This window comes from Pleurodeles waltl, chromosome 11 (genome assembly GCF_031143425.1).
Source record: "Pleurodeles waltl isolate 20211129_DDA chromosome 11, aPleWal1.hap1.20221129, whole genome shotgun sequence".
Lineage (NCBI taxonomy): Eukaryota > Metazoa > Chordata > Amphibia > Caudata > Salamandridae > Pleurodeles > Pleurodeles waltl.
This window is the reverse complement of record NC_090450.1, coordinates 215,598,699-215,614,163: the sequence shown is the minus strand read 5'-3', so window position 1 is coordinate 215,614,163 and position 15,465 is coordinate 215,598,699.

Below are 15,465 nucleotides of genomic sequence, written 5' to 3'. Positions count from 1 at the left end.
CAACACAGTGAAAACACCAGACAAATACTCCACACAGACTTAAAAAAATAAATAATATTTATCTGATTAAAATAAAGTCAAAATGATAAAGATTTAATAAGCACAAGTTGAAATATCACGTTTGTAAGTTTGAGCAGAGTCTTAAATCTTAGAAATCAACAGTTGTCTCTTGATTACACAAATTACCTTGTTTGTGAAAAAAGCTAATAAACACAGAGACAGCAGAGGATTAGATGTGTGGAAAATTCTGATGTGCGTCGGATTTTATGATGCGTCACAGATGATGCGCTGCGTCGTTTTTTTGGCGTGCAGTCTTGATTCCTCACTGCGATGCGGGGATCTTTTTGATGGTCAGGGATGATGCGGGAAATCCCCAGTGTGCTGGAAGAAGTCACAGGCGTTGCATCGATCCGGTAGGGTAATGTGTTGAATTTTCAGTCGAACAGCAGGTGCTGCATTGATTTTCCACTTGGAGAATCAGCTGCATCATTCCGGTTCAGCTGTGCATCAAATTTTCAGGTCGCAAGGCAGGTGCTGTATTGAATTTTCACTGTGGAAGTCGAGTTGATTTGTTGTGGGTCAGCTATCTGGCAATTTCTCAGTCACAAGGCAGGTTGTGCATCGTTTCCAGAAGGCTTTGCATTGATTTCAGCGCACAAGGAGTTTCCTGGAGTCTTTTTGGCCCTTAGAATTCTGAAAACAGGAGCAAGCTCAATCCAAACCTTTGGACAGTACTTCTCAGCAAAGTCAGAGGGCAGCAGGGCAACAGTAGGGCAGCAGTCCTTCTCAGCAAAGCAGGCCAGATGAGTCCTTTGGGCGGCCAGGCAGTTCCTATTGACAGGTTGCAGGTTCAGGTCCAGAAGAGTCTGAGTTGGTGGGGTCAGAGACCAAGTTTATATACACAAAAAATGCCTTTGAAGTGGCAGAGACTTCAAAGAGTGGTTTTGAAGTGCACAAGTTCCCCTTTCAGTACAGTTCTGTCTGCCAGGATCCCAGTAGGGGGTTTGGCAGTCCATTGAGTGAGGGCAGGTCACTAGTCTTTGAAATTTAAGGGTCAGGCACTCCACCCTTCCAGCCCAGGAAGACCCATTTAGTATGCAGATGAGTGCAGGAGTGACTGAGTGTCCTGTGTTTGTGGTTGTTTGGGTGAAATGCACAAGGAATCTGTCAATCAGCCCAGACGTTGCTTGGAGGCTGTAAGGCACATGGGTTTTTTAAGTGCAGAGAAATGCTCACTTGCTAAAAGTGGCAGTTGTAAAATAGTAATATAAAATCCAACCTCACCAATAAGGTGAATTTTCTACTGCCATTCTGGCCATACTAAATATGACATGGTTACCCCTTTCTGATCAGATTTTACCACACAAACAGTATTTGTGCTAGCCTATGAAAGGAGCAGGCCTCACAGCAGTGGAAAATGTATTTAGGAGCTTTCCACTACCAGGACATATGAAACATACATGTGCCTGTCCGGCCTTTTACCTACATAGCACCCTGCCCAATGGGTTACCTAGGGCATACCTTAGGAGTGACTTATAAGTAGAAAAATGGGAGTTTAAGGCTTGGCAAGTCCTTTTAAATGCCAAGTTAAAGTGGCATTGATCTTGCAATGACAGGCCTGAGACATGGTTAAGGGGCTACTTATGTGGGTGGCACAATCAGAGCCGCAGGCCCACTAGCAGCATTTAATTTACAGGCCCTGGGCACATGTAGTGCACTTTACTAGGGATTTACAAGTAAATCAAATATGCTGTAATGATATTTGTGTTATGACCACTGACTCCACGTTGCACTTACCCTAGCAGCACACCGTCACATTAGTGACCACCAACTTCATTTTTCCTATTGACCTTATTTTAGCATTAGCTTCCGCCACGTTCAAACTGCAAGTATTTTTCCTCGTTATTCAATGTGATCATGTTTTTATTCTGCATGTTTGTGTGCTTTTTCTCACCGAGGGCTTAGGCTGATAAGAATGTACTAGGACATCAGGGAACTGTTTTGTTTTGATATAGGGCACCTTGGGATTTTGGCCAATTCCCAACGTGTTCTTTTCAAAGCTGACCTGAAGTAACCAGCATATTTTGAATAATAAAGTTATGCAGTGGGAGGGAGTTTCTAGAATTCTCCTCTCTTGTTTGTTCAAAGTATAAGAGGCCGAGACCAGATGGGCCAAGGAGTGACTCAGATCTTGGACATGCTCAGGACGCTGAGGTGTGTCATCCTTCCAGTGAGGATAATTGATCTCTCTCTCTCCACGAACGATTCTGGGATCTGGCAATCTGATGCTGATTAGGAGGTAGATGAAGCAGATTTACCCTTGCTTCATGGTGATCCATTTTTTAATTTGTTATTTGCTTTGCATTGTCACATAGATACATATATTTGCTGTGTATATTGCAGTGGAGAATCATGTGTACATGTTTTTAATTCATTGCTGTGACCAATTTTTGAACGTGTACTTTCAGCACGCTAATCTCCTTTACGAACCTTGTGAAGTGAATTATTAAATGTCTTCTATAAACTAAGAAGCGCATTCCAGAGATTTGTATCAGGGCATGAGTGTTTCAGCTCGGTCATTAGTGAAGCAAAACAGATGCTGATTGGGAATGAACCAATATTACCATGTTTAAGGGAGAGAGCATATGCACTTTATCACTTGTTAGCCGTGGTAAAGTGCACAGAGTCCTAAAACCAGGAAAAACAGTGTCAGAAAAGTGGAGGGAGGCAGGCAGAAGGTGGGGGATGACCACCCTAAGGCTTCAGGTCTAACAAATAGCGTAAAAGAAACTGATGCTATTGCCCCTAACATGCGCCATGGTGCACTGTTTTGTAATTGCAGCACTACCATGGTGACGTTAGGAGACGCAAGGGGGCTGCCAGAAAAGTGGCCCATCAATAGTGGCCCAAAGTTGTTAAACATACGCCTCATAACTGAGAGATACACACAGATTCTCAATTCCAAAGTATAGCATTACAAGGTGCTACATAACTTCACACAGGGAAGCATTCATAGAAAGCTGTTGCAAGGCACTCACGTTAATGAATCAGTGAGTATTGTATACGTGACACTCAATAGTGAGGTTTGTCACAGTCAATTTCTGGCTCTGGATACAACTCAATGCATTGTAGGGTAGCAGATGCATGCTATGAGTGCATGTAATCTAAGTGGTGTACAAGAGTGATTTGGAAATAAATTTTTGTAACACTGGAAATAAATCTGAATAATGAAATATTGAATATACTTGTGTAGATTTGTGAATTTAATGGTATATTTATACTCTGTGCTGAATTGGCGTCATTTTTTATTACACAAATTCAGCGCAAACTCAATGCCATATTTATATTTTGACGCTAGATCCTCTAGCATCAAAATATTGGTGTTAACGTCATTTTTCGGATGCGTGAAATGTCCTTGCATTAATGAGATGCAAGGTAGGGGTTCCCCTCCAAAAAAATGACTCAAACACCCTAGCACCGTATTTATCCACCCAACCAAAATAGGCGCACAGGTGGGAGGCAGACCCAAAAAATTACGTTAACACCGATTTATTTCAAAATTTAACATCTGGACCAGGGCAGGCATTAAAATGAGGCAAACACACCTCTACTTAAGGAGAACACAAAGAAGCAACATTAGCGACTCACAGGAGAAGATGGAGGTGATAATGATCCAGATTGCAAGACGGCGCAGATGACAGCAACAACTCCAGCAATTACCACCACTATAAGGTGGCCCAAAAAGGCAACGCAGAAGGTAGGAGAGGGTCTTCAGAACCATGACAACTCTCCTTGGCCTCAAGGACATGGACATTATTAGGACCTACAGATTGAACCGGCAAGCCTTACTACACCTGCTGCACCACATTGAGCCCCAAATTACAGCCAGCCTGCAGACCCCACACAACATACCACCTGTGACAAAGCTGCTAGCTGTCCTGCACATGCTGGCAAGTGGTTCCTTCCAAATAACAAGTGCCCTGGTTGCTGGTATCTCACAGTCGTCATTCTCTGCTTTCCTGCGAAAGGTGTCAGACGCTATCATCTCCCTGACGCTCCACCAATTAGCTTCTCCAACACCCAGAAAAAGCAGAAGGAGACAAAACAGGGGTTCTGTCAAATCCATGTCTTCCCACATGTGCTTGTGCAATTGACTGCACCCATGTCATGCTCTTCCCACCTGCTGGGACAAAGCACTTATACCAGAATCACAAGCACACACCTTCCACTAATGTGCAGGCAATACCGGACCTCCGGGGACTCTTCTTAAACATTTTCGCCAAGTATCCTGTGAGTGTCCATGAGACCTACATACTCCTGCACAACAGGATCAATGAACAGTTCCAGGATGGACTATTTGGAAATGGCATACTTGTGGGTAAGTCAACAAATCCAGCAATATACACACCAACCCTGTCGGACACACAAGACGTACACCACTAAATGTTCACATGGCCAGGGCAACACATGTACAAGTAACAACGCATATGCACCATAGTGTGGTACAGCACAATCAGTGCACACCACAAAAACATACAACCACATGTACATAACACACCCACAACTTGACAGGCACACCACTGGACGTACAGGTGCAGACATGTAGCCTTTGCTAACAGTAGAACTACAGAGACCACTCCAAGTACCCACAGGTTGCCTACTACATACACTTCACACACAGTACACCAAACAAAGAATAAGACAGACATGTCAATGGCATACGCTATGCCCATGTCATATAAGTTCCAAGTAGGCACATATCCCTCAAGTCATACCGTGAAAATCACTGCCAGAACAAATATCAAATACCAGACAACTTGAAACTACATCTCATCAATACATAAATGACTTACCTGTAGTGTGCAGAGACATCTGCCTGACGCATTGGATGCCACAGATAGGAATACAAGATCAATGCCCGTCACATACCATGTGCCAGATGTGTGATAAGTGTTACCACACCTACTGTAGTGCCACCTCACATGCAACACTCACTGACTCAAAGCACCATCATGTCGGTACCAGATACAATAAATGGCCCAACATGGGGCAGAGTCACTGTCAGACAGTGCTGATCATGGATGTCATAGTGTGACCCAGAAGGAGGAAATAGGACATCACTAACACATGCCTCAACGGCGCAGGAATCCGCAACAGAGCCCTGGACTGGATCACCTCCTTTCTCACCGGCAGAACTCAGAGAGTCTGCCTCAATCCATTCCGCTCTGAAGCCACCAAAATCATCTGCGGCGTACCCAAGGGATTGTCCCTCAGCCCGACCCTCTAAAATGTCTAGTTGGCTCCGCTCGCTAACATCACCCAATCTCACAACCTCAACATTGTCTCATATGCCGATGACACCCAGCTGATCCTCTCCCTTACCAAGGATCCCGCCATTGCCAAGACCAACCTCCATGAAGGAATGAAGGCCATTGCCAAATTAATGAAGGAAAGCTGTTTGAAACTAAATTCCGACAAGACTGAGGTCCTCATACTCGGCTCCACCCCATCTGCATGGGATGACCCCTGGTGGCCTGCCACACTCGGATCCACTCTGACTCCCACCGACCATGCACGCAACCTAGGATTCATCCTGGACTCCTCACTATCAATGACCCAGCAAGTCAATGCCATCTCCTCCTCCTGCTTCAATACCCACTGCATGCTTTGGAAGATCTACAATTAGATCCCCACTGAAACCAGAAGGACAGTCACCCAAGCCCTCAAAAGCAGCAAATTGGACTAGCGCAATGTCCTCTACGCAGGAACCATGGCCAAGCTCCAGAAAAGACTGCAATGCATCCAGAATGCCTCTGCATGCCTCATCCTGGACATCCCCCGCCACTGCCACATGACAGCCCACCTGAGAGACCTACACTGGCTCCCCGTCAACAAGAGAATCAAGTTCAAACTCCTAACCCACGCTCACAAGGCACTGCACAACACCGGACCAGAATACCTCAACAGACGGCTCTCCTTATTCACCCCAGCCCGACAGCTTCACTCCCCCGACCTTGCCCTCGCCACCATCCCACGCATCCACAGAACGACCACCAGTTGCAGATCATTCTCCCACCTCGTCGCCAAGATGTGAAACACTCTTCCTACCCACCTGCATCAGACACAGGACCTACTTACCTTCAGGAGACACCTCAAGGCATGCCTGTTCGAGCCCTCCCCTCAGCGCCAGAGACCCTCACAGGTGAGTAGTGCACTTTACAAATACTCTGATTGATTGATTGATTGACTGACCTGACACGCACTGTGCCAAGGGACACATTTGTTAAGTAGCGGAGCTCAATCCCATAGCCTGCACTGTGCATGTGTCAATGGTATAAATGCATATTAATGTATTGGAAGATACCCGAGACACTGGTAGTTATGTTGATCATCCTGTAACAATGGGATACATAGCCTTGGACACCTCATGGCTGCCACAAACATTTGCTCCACTCTGGATCATCAAGGGACCTATGAAATAGTCCACACTACCATTGTCATGGCCTGCACTGAATGTCCAACTTGGCAGATGACCATTTCATAATGACTTGAAGCTACATTGTAAATCAGCCACCCTCCCATGCTGTATGTAGTGTGGAAATGGTGTGCAATTAATCAATCAAGGAATTTGTAAAACGCACTACTCACCCGTGAGAGTCTCAAGGCGATGGGGGGGTGGAGGGGGCGCGGCTAATACTCGAACAGCCAGGTCTTGAGAAGTCTCCTGAAGATAAGGAGGTTCTTGACCTGATGCAGTTGAGTGGGAAGAGTGCGACACGTCTTGGCGGCGAGGTGCGAGAATGATCTGCTGCCGGTTGTAGTTCTGCAGATGCATAGGATGGTTACAAGGGCGAGGTCGGCGGAGCAGAGCTTATGCTGAACTAGGAGACATTCAAAGCTCCTGCAATATCACTTATAATTACACAGTACTTATATGTAAGGAAATGCCTCCTTGGCATGGTTACCCCCTGACTTTTTGCCTTTGCTGATGCTAAGTTTTGATTTGAAAGTGTGCTGAGGCCTGCTAACCAGGCCCCAGCACCAGTGTTCTTTCCCTAACCTGTACTTTTGTATACACAATTGGCACACCCTGGCATCCAGGTAAGTCCCTTGTAACTGGTATTCCTGGTACCAAGGGCCCTAATGCCAGGGAAGGTCTCTAAGGGCTGCAGCATATCTTATGCCACCCTGGGGACCCCTCACTCAGCACAGACACACTGCTTGTCAGCTTGTGTATGCTAGTGGGGATAAAAAGACTAAGTCGACATGACACTCCCCTCAGGGTGCCATGCCAACCTCACACTGCCTACAGGTATAGATAAGTCACCCCTCTAGCAGGTCTTACAGCCCTAAGGCAGGGTGCACTATACCATAGGTGAGGGCATAAGTGCATGAGCACTATGCCCCTACAGTGTCTAAGCAAAACCTTAGACATTGTAAGTGCAGGGTAGCCATAAGAGTATATGCTCTGAGAGTCTGTCATGCACGAACTCCACAGCACCATAATAGCTACACTGAAAACTGTTAAGTTTGGTATCAAACTTCTCAGCACAATAAATGCACACTGATGCCAGTGTACATTTTATTGTAACATACACCCCGGAGGGCACCTTAGAGGTGCCCCCTGAAACCTTAACCGACTATCCGTGTAGGCTGACTAGTTTTAGCAGCCTGCGACACACCAGACATGTTGCTGGCCACATGGGGAGAGTGCCTTTGTCACTCTGTGGCTAGTAACAAAGCCTGCGTTTGCTTCAGGCGTTAGGCCTTTGTGCACTTTGCCCTGGGTGTATTTTATTCCTTTGCTTGCAGCATTGAGCCCTTGTGCACTTTGCTCTAAATGCATTTTATTCAGCTTCGTACTGTTATTTTTCAAATAGCCAGTTCTACGGTCTTGTTTTATTTTTGGTATCACACTGTTTAGCCTACTTCAGCGCTGGACTTCTCAATAACACATTCTTGCTCACTCTGGGCTCCAGTCAAGGATACAGTCTGGTACATTGCCGATAGACCTGGTAGGAGTTTAGTCTTTAAATACATTCTTGCGTAGGAACATTTTGTGATCACACTGACATGTTAGTTCTAAAAACACTTCCTTGTCCTAATACACGCAAGAGGGAGATTCTGACCAGGGAACCACAACTAGACGCTGACTGTTGCAGATGCTGAACCAGATCACAGGCCTTTGCTCAGGTATGAGGATTGATGTCTTCCCAGGGAATCTGAAAGGCAAGTTAATAGCTTAACATGCTATGCTCGAAATATAACTTACTGAGAGAGAATAGAATCTATTAACACCATGATAGCTTTGTTCCTATGTTTCACTCTCATCGTGACTATTTCAATCTTACTGTGTTGTATGGTTCTGGTTATTGCGGCTCACGCCTTAATATCTAAAATGCAGTTGTTTTTTTAAAAACAATCTATAAAACTTAAACTGCCTTTGTCATTTGTATATGAGATCATACTGTAAATGAGAGAGCTGGTTGGGACCTGAGTGACCACGACTTCCCTGAGAAGTTCTATAGATGTCATGCGCTCGGCTGCCCAATCATCCCCTCCCTTTAGGAGAGATGAGGCACTGCTAGTTAGCCGGAGCAAAACAGGATTAAAGGTGACAGAGGTCCTTCTAAGTGGGTAAGACTCAGTCCCCCACACCAGGAACGACCCTGCTACTTAGAAATCCAGTAGTCTAATTTAGGATAATGAGAGCCCACGCGACAGGGGAACCCTTGGACTCTGTGAATACTATTCCTTACTTTGAAATAGTGCATACAGAGCCATCTTCCTACATATACACAAGTAAAGACAATACTCAGTATTACCAAAAATAAATGTCGTTTATTTGGGTGAAACAAGGCCAAAAGTATCCTACAGGCAATACTCCTTCTGGAGATAAGTATTGTACACAATATATACATTAGACACCAACATAAGGTAAGTTATTAGACTTAGGATAGTGCAAACAATAGAAATGCTATAGAATGAAATGGGAGAAAATAGGCCTAGGGGCAACACAAACCATATGCTAAGAAAGTGAAATGCTAATTCCCCCTAGACAAGTGTAGTGTGTAGAGAATTGCTGGGAGAGAAGGAATACAGTAAAGGTAAGTAAATTACCCCACCCCAGAGCCCAGGAAAGTAGGAGTAAAGTACTGCAAGTTTCCTTAGGACACCGTACAAGTTGTGATTAGAGTAATTGCAAGAACCAAGCAAGACTGCAAACAACAAATGGTGTATTTCTGGACCTGAAGACCTGCAAAGGAAGGAGACCAAGTCCAGAAGTCAGAAGAAGTTCCAGGAAGGACTGGAGCCCCTGCCAACCCAGAAGAGGGGGCAAAAGAAGAGTCCCTGGTTGGACGAAAACTGGAGAAATGCACCCAAGGAAGATGTCAACCGGGTTCATGCATGATGCAATGGATGTCCCACGAAGGGATGTTGGATGCAGGCATCTTTTAGTGCTAGATTCACCCAACAAGCCGTGGTTCGGGCAAAGTTGCGTTTTGCGTCAAAGAGGTGCTGCCTGGACCCAGGAGGGACCTGGGGGCCTCAACTCTGTGTGAGGAGGAAGCCTGGGGTTCTCAGCACTTCAGAGATCCCTCAGAAGATCAGGCAGCACCCACGGGAGTCCCAGGACATGGGAACAAGGAGGTGCCAAATGCAGTTGGTGCAGCACTATAAAGGAAGGACCCACGCCGCTGGAGAACAACTCAGCGAGTTGAGCATCGCAGGATAGAGCGCTGGGCATCTGGGCCAGGCTGTGCATGAAGGAATTTTGCAAATAGTGCGCAGAGGCCTCAGGAGGTGACGAAGATACGGTGCACAGGGGTACTGTCATACTCGGGGAAGGCAAGGTCTTATCTCCTCCAAATTTGGACAGCAGGACCTCAGGACAGTCTGTGTCGAAAGGGTCCACCACCTATGTTCCAAGGCACATGTTCGTTGCCAGGAGAGGAGACCAAGATAACTAGTCATCAACTTAGAAGGTGCCTGCTTGAGCAGGAAAGTGACTCCGTCATTCCACAGGAGATTTCTTTGGTCCTTCTGGTGCAGGGTGAAGACAGGGAGTCCCCAGAGCGTGTACACCATGGAAACTGTTGTTGCAGTTGCTGCCTGGAGCTAAAGTTGCAGCGGAAAAGTAGCCCTTATGGATAGTTTGTTGCTGTTACAGTGGTTCCTGGAGCAGTATGCGGTCAATCAGAGGTCAGATGATGAAGTAGTAGTTGCAGAGGATTCCTGATGGAAACTTGCAAACAGAATCTGATGAGAAACCCACAGGAGAGACACTAAGGGCCAGATGTAGCAAAGGGTTTTTCCCATTCTGTGTCAATGGGAAAATGCATTTGTACATATGGCCCTAAATACCCCTGAGAGGGGAATTGGCTACATTATCAGGTATGGACCTATGAGGACGGGTTTCTGACGTCACCTGCTGGCACTGGCAACTCAGAGACCTCTAGAGTGTCCCCACACCTTGGAAAACAAGATGGCTGAAGTTTGAGACACACTGGAGGAGCTCTGGGCACCACCCTGTGATGGTGATGGTCAGGTGAGAGGTCACTTCCCTTTCCTTTGTCCAGTTTCGTGCCAGAGGGGTCACTGAACCTGTGAAGGCTGGCGTATGCGAGGAGGGCACCATCTATGCCCTCCAAAGCATTTCCAGAGGATGGAGGAGGCTACCCCTCCCCAGCCTATAACATCTATTTCCAAAGGGAGACGGTGTGACACCCTCCTCCCAAAGAAAATGCTTTCTTCTGCCTTCCTGTGACTGAGCTGCTGAGACCCCAGTAGGGCAGAACCCTGTCTTTTTGTTGGCATCAGCTGTAGCTGCATTGCAATCTTCAGAGAGCTGGTTTGGCAGTAATGGGGGTCCATGGTGGAGCCCCAAGGATGCATGGAATTGGCTCCCCAATACCACATTTGAAATGGGGGGACAATTGCATGATCTTAGACACCTTACATGGCCATTTTCTGAGTTATTATTGTGAAGGCACATATAGGTATTGACCTATATGTAGTGCACACTTGTAATGGTGTCCCGCACTCACAAAGTCTCAGGAGTTTGCCCTGAACTATGTGGGGGCACCTTTGCTAGTGCAACTTAGTAACTTTGCACCTAACCTTCAGTAAATGAAGGTTAGACATATAGGTGACTTATAAGTTACTTAGGTGCAGTGAAAATGGCTGTGAAATAGTGTGTGCACTATTTCATGCGGGCTGCAATGGCGGGCCTGTGGGAGGGTTTGTCTGAACTCCTTATGGGTGGCAAAAGAAATGCTGCAGTCCGTAAGGATCTCCTGGAACCCCAATGCCCTTGGTACCTATGTACCATATACTACGGACCAATAAGGGGGGTCCAGTGTGCCAACTGAAATTGGTAAATTATGTCACTAGCCTATAATGACAAATTTTAAAGCAGAGAGAAAATAAGCACTGAGGTTCTGGTTAGCAGAGCCTCAGTGACACAGTTAAGCAGTACTGACAACACACACATTAGGCCACTAACTATGAGCACTGGGGTCCTGACCAGCAGGATCCCAGTGAGACAGGCAAAACACACTGAAATATAGGGTTTTCACTATGAGCACTAGGGTCCTGGCTAGCAGGATCCCAGTGGCACAGTAAAAACACAATGACACACACTCGCAAACAGGCCAAAAATGTGGGGGTAACCATGCTAGAAAGAGGCTACTTTCTTACCTAACCCCCCCCCAAATGAAGGACAATAAGGCTAACCTTGGCCAGTTGAGATTTTATTGTCTAAATGGTGATAAGTAGAGAGTAGATATGCAATAGAGTGGTTATTCCCTTTATCATCCTCTGTATGGTTACTTCCCCGTGGGGATGTAAACCACCCTGTTTGGAGATTTTTACCTAACCAACAGTGTGTGTGTAAATTCTCAGGGGCATATTTATACTCCGTTTGCGCCGAATTAGCGTCGTTTTTTTCGACGCAAAATCGGCGCAAAACCAACGCCATATTTATACTTTGGCGTTAGACGCGTCTAGCGCCAAAGTATGAGGAAAGAGCGTCATTTTTTTGCGTGAACGCCTTCCTTGCGTTAATGAGATGCAAGGTAGGCGTTCCCGTCCAAAAAAATGACTGCGACACAAATGCGTCGTATTTATACTCCCGGGCAAAAATCACGCCCGGGAGTAGGCGGGGCAAAAAACCCCGCATTTGCGCCTCTTTTTAACGCCTGGGTCAGGGCAGGCGTTAAGGGACCTGTGGGCTCAAAATGAGCCCACAGCTGCCCTCCCATGCCCCCAGGGACCCCCCCTGCCACCCTTGCCCACCCCAGGAGGACACCCAAGGATGGAGGGACCCATCCCAGGGACATTCAGGTAAGTTCAGGTAAGTATACATTTTTATTTTTTTAATATTTTTTTTTGGCATAGGGGGGCCTGATTTGTGCCCCCCTACATGCCTCAATGCCCAATGACCATGCCCAGGGGACATAAGTCCCCTGGGCATGGCCATTGGGCAAGGGGGCATGACTCCTGTCTTTACTAAGACAGGAGTCATGTAAATGGCGTCTGGGCGTCGTTAAAAATGGCGCAAATCGGGTGGAGGCGATTTTATAGCGTCAACCTGACTTGCACCATTTTTAAGATGCCCTAACGCCATTTTCCCCAACGCCGGCGCTGCCTGGTGTACGTGTTTTTTTTCCACGCACACCAGGCAGCGCCGGTCTGCTAGCGCCGGCTAACGCCATTCAATAAATACGGCGCCCGCATGGCGCTTCAGAATGGCGTTAGCCGGCGCTAAACTTTTTGACGCTAAACTGCGTTAGCGCAGTTTAGCGTCAAAAAGTATAAATACGGGCCTCAGAGTTTCTATTAGTATGTATTAAAGTAGGGCAGTGGGATTGATCCACTGGGCCTATGTCAAATGCAGTAAATGCTAGACAGGGATGCTGTCTCAATAAAGCCATAGCTAGGCATAAACCTTGTAAATATAGCTGTAAGAGAGAATAGGGTTGCTGTTTCTTTTGAGGTGGAGCAGGGCAGGGGTGCTGTCCTATAAGCTCCACACTAGGACAGGGCTGGTATCCTAAGTGTATAGAGGTAGTGCAGGGCTGCTGCACTAATGTTTCTCTGGGAGGGCTGTAGGGATGCTCCATATTTACTAAACTGGTGCAATTTTGCACATCTGGATTAGTAGTTCCACAAAGAGGTACTTTTACCTCTGGGACTCCAGCTGTGGTAGCTGAGGGCTCCTTTGGTACAGGCTCCACCCCAAGAGAGGTTTCTCCCACCACAGGAATGGTATCCTCTATGGCAGGGTGGGGAAGGGATACTTTGATACCCTTCTTACCTGTTGGGGGAGAGGGATCCTGAGATTTCAGGCAGTTTTCTCTCCTTTGCTTTTTCATTTCACCAGAAATGAGAGGAAGCAATTCCTGAGGGTTTCCCAGCATGGATGCATGGGTCCTAAACTCTACCTCAGCCCAACTTGAGGCCTCTTGGTCATTCCCTAAGAGACAATCTACAGGTAAGCTAGGTGATGCCACCACCTGCTTCGGGCCAGTAACTCCACCCCAACTAAGTTGAACTACAGCCAAGGGGAGAGACTGTATGGAGTTATTGACATCAGTAACTTAGGACTTCTGTCCAAGGAGGTGTTGTGCAGGTGACACCAAGATTTCAGTCACCAAAGTGATACTGGCACCTGTGCCCCTGTATGCCTGGACCTCAATGCCATTTATTAAGATGGTCTGCCTATACTTATCCATGTTAAGGGGACAAGCAGCCAAGGTGGCAAGTCCAATGACACCAGGTGTAACAGAAACTGTCTTGGGACTGTCTCCCCCATTTTCTATGATGGTCCTAAAAGTGAACCCAACTACACCTTTAGTTTGACTATTGCCAGTAGTCCTACCACTATTACCACTACTGCTAGGGGCACTGGAGTTTAATGTATTAGTGGGGGTAGGCTCAGGGGCTTTACCTGGGCAGGACATATCCCCTGGCCAATAGCCTTTACTTCTGCACCCATAGCACCAAGGCGTTTTCTGATTATGTGAAGAGTGAGAAGAAGATGAAGACGTTTTATCCCCACCCCCAGAGAAGTGTTTTGGACCTGAAGAAGGATCTTGGTGCTTACTTTTATATCCATGCTTGTCCTGAGATTGTTTACCATCATTCTTTTTGCTGTTTTTGTCACCCCCGTATGAGCTTTTCTGCTTATCCTTGTTGTGACCCATTTGTCTGCCTTCTATCCCAATTCTTGGGGAGAGGTCAGATCTGAGTCCACAAGATACTGATGCAACAAATCAGACACACAATTATTCAATATCTGCTCTCTCAGAATTAAGTTATGTAGGCTTTCATAGTCATTCACCTTACTGCCATTTAACCAACCTTCTAGGGCCTTCACTGAGCAGTCTACAAAATCTGTCCAATCCTGTGATGACTCCTTTCTGGTCTCTCTGAACTTTATCCTGTACTGTTCAGTGGTTAAGCCCAGACCACCAAAGACTGCACTTTTAAGAATGTGGTAGTTATCTACATCATCTTCTCTGACAATAAGGAGCCTGTCTCTCGCCTTGCCAGAGAAAGATAGCCACATGATAGCAGCCCACTGAACTTGAGATACCCTCTGAACTTCACAGGCCCTCTCAAGTGCAACAAACCACTTGTTTATGTCATCTCCATCCTTGTAAGGATGGACAACTTTATGCAGATTTCTTGAATCAAGTGAGGGCTCCCTAACATTAGAATTCTTGACACTGTTGCTGCCACCATGGGGAATTAACCCCTAACCCTACCTTTCCTTTTCCACAGCCAGGGATTCCCTGTCTAAGGCCAGCTGCTGCTGCTGTAGCCTTAGTCTGGCCTCCTCTAACCTCAGCTTTATGAGTTCCTATCTAGGGACTGGTTCTCAGGGTTAGAATTGTGGGATACGTCTGAGACAGAAGTAACATTGGAATTCGCAGAGGCTGATCTTTCCCTAACTTGAGCTACCCTAGTGACCTGGCCCCTAGGTGTGAAGGGAGCCCTACAAGTATGTGAACCCTTCCCACTCCCAGTTACACTAGGGGGTTTGTTGATAGAAAGATCAGTGGAAGGACCCTCCCAGGATTATCAGTGTGCTCTTCTGAGCCTGCCTGGCAGGAATCTTCCTCTACTCCTCCATCTGGCTGTTCCTGACCAGTGCTAAGTCCCTGGTCATCTTTCAGGAGAAGAATTAAGAGGAACTTCTTATTGGGGTTCTTTCCAATCCCTAAACTTCTTTCAATACAGAGACCCCTTAAACATTTAAAGTTAAGATTCTCATATGTTGTTTTCTCAACTCTAGGGTTAGCTTCTACAGAAGAAATTTGAAAGATAAAAAAGTTTAGGAAAGTGGGTGAAACGTTAGTAGACTAACAGATCTAACGTTTTAGTGAAAAGAAGAAAAACTTTTCAGAAACTTTGTAAAGCATTTGCAAAGTTTAAAGAACTTTTTAGAAAGTTAGAACT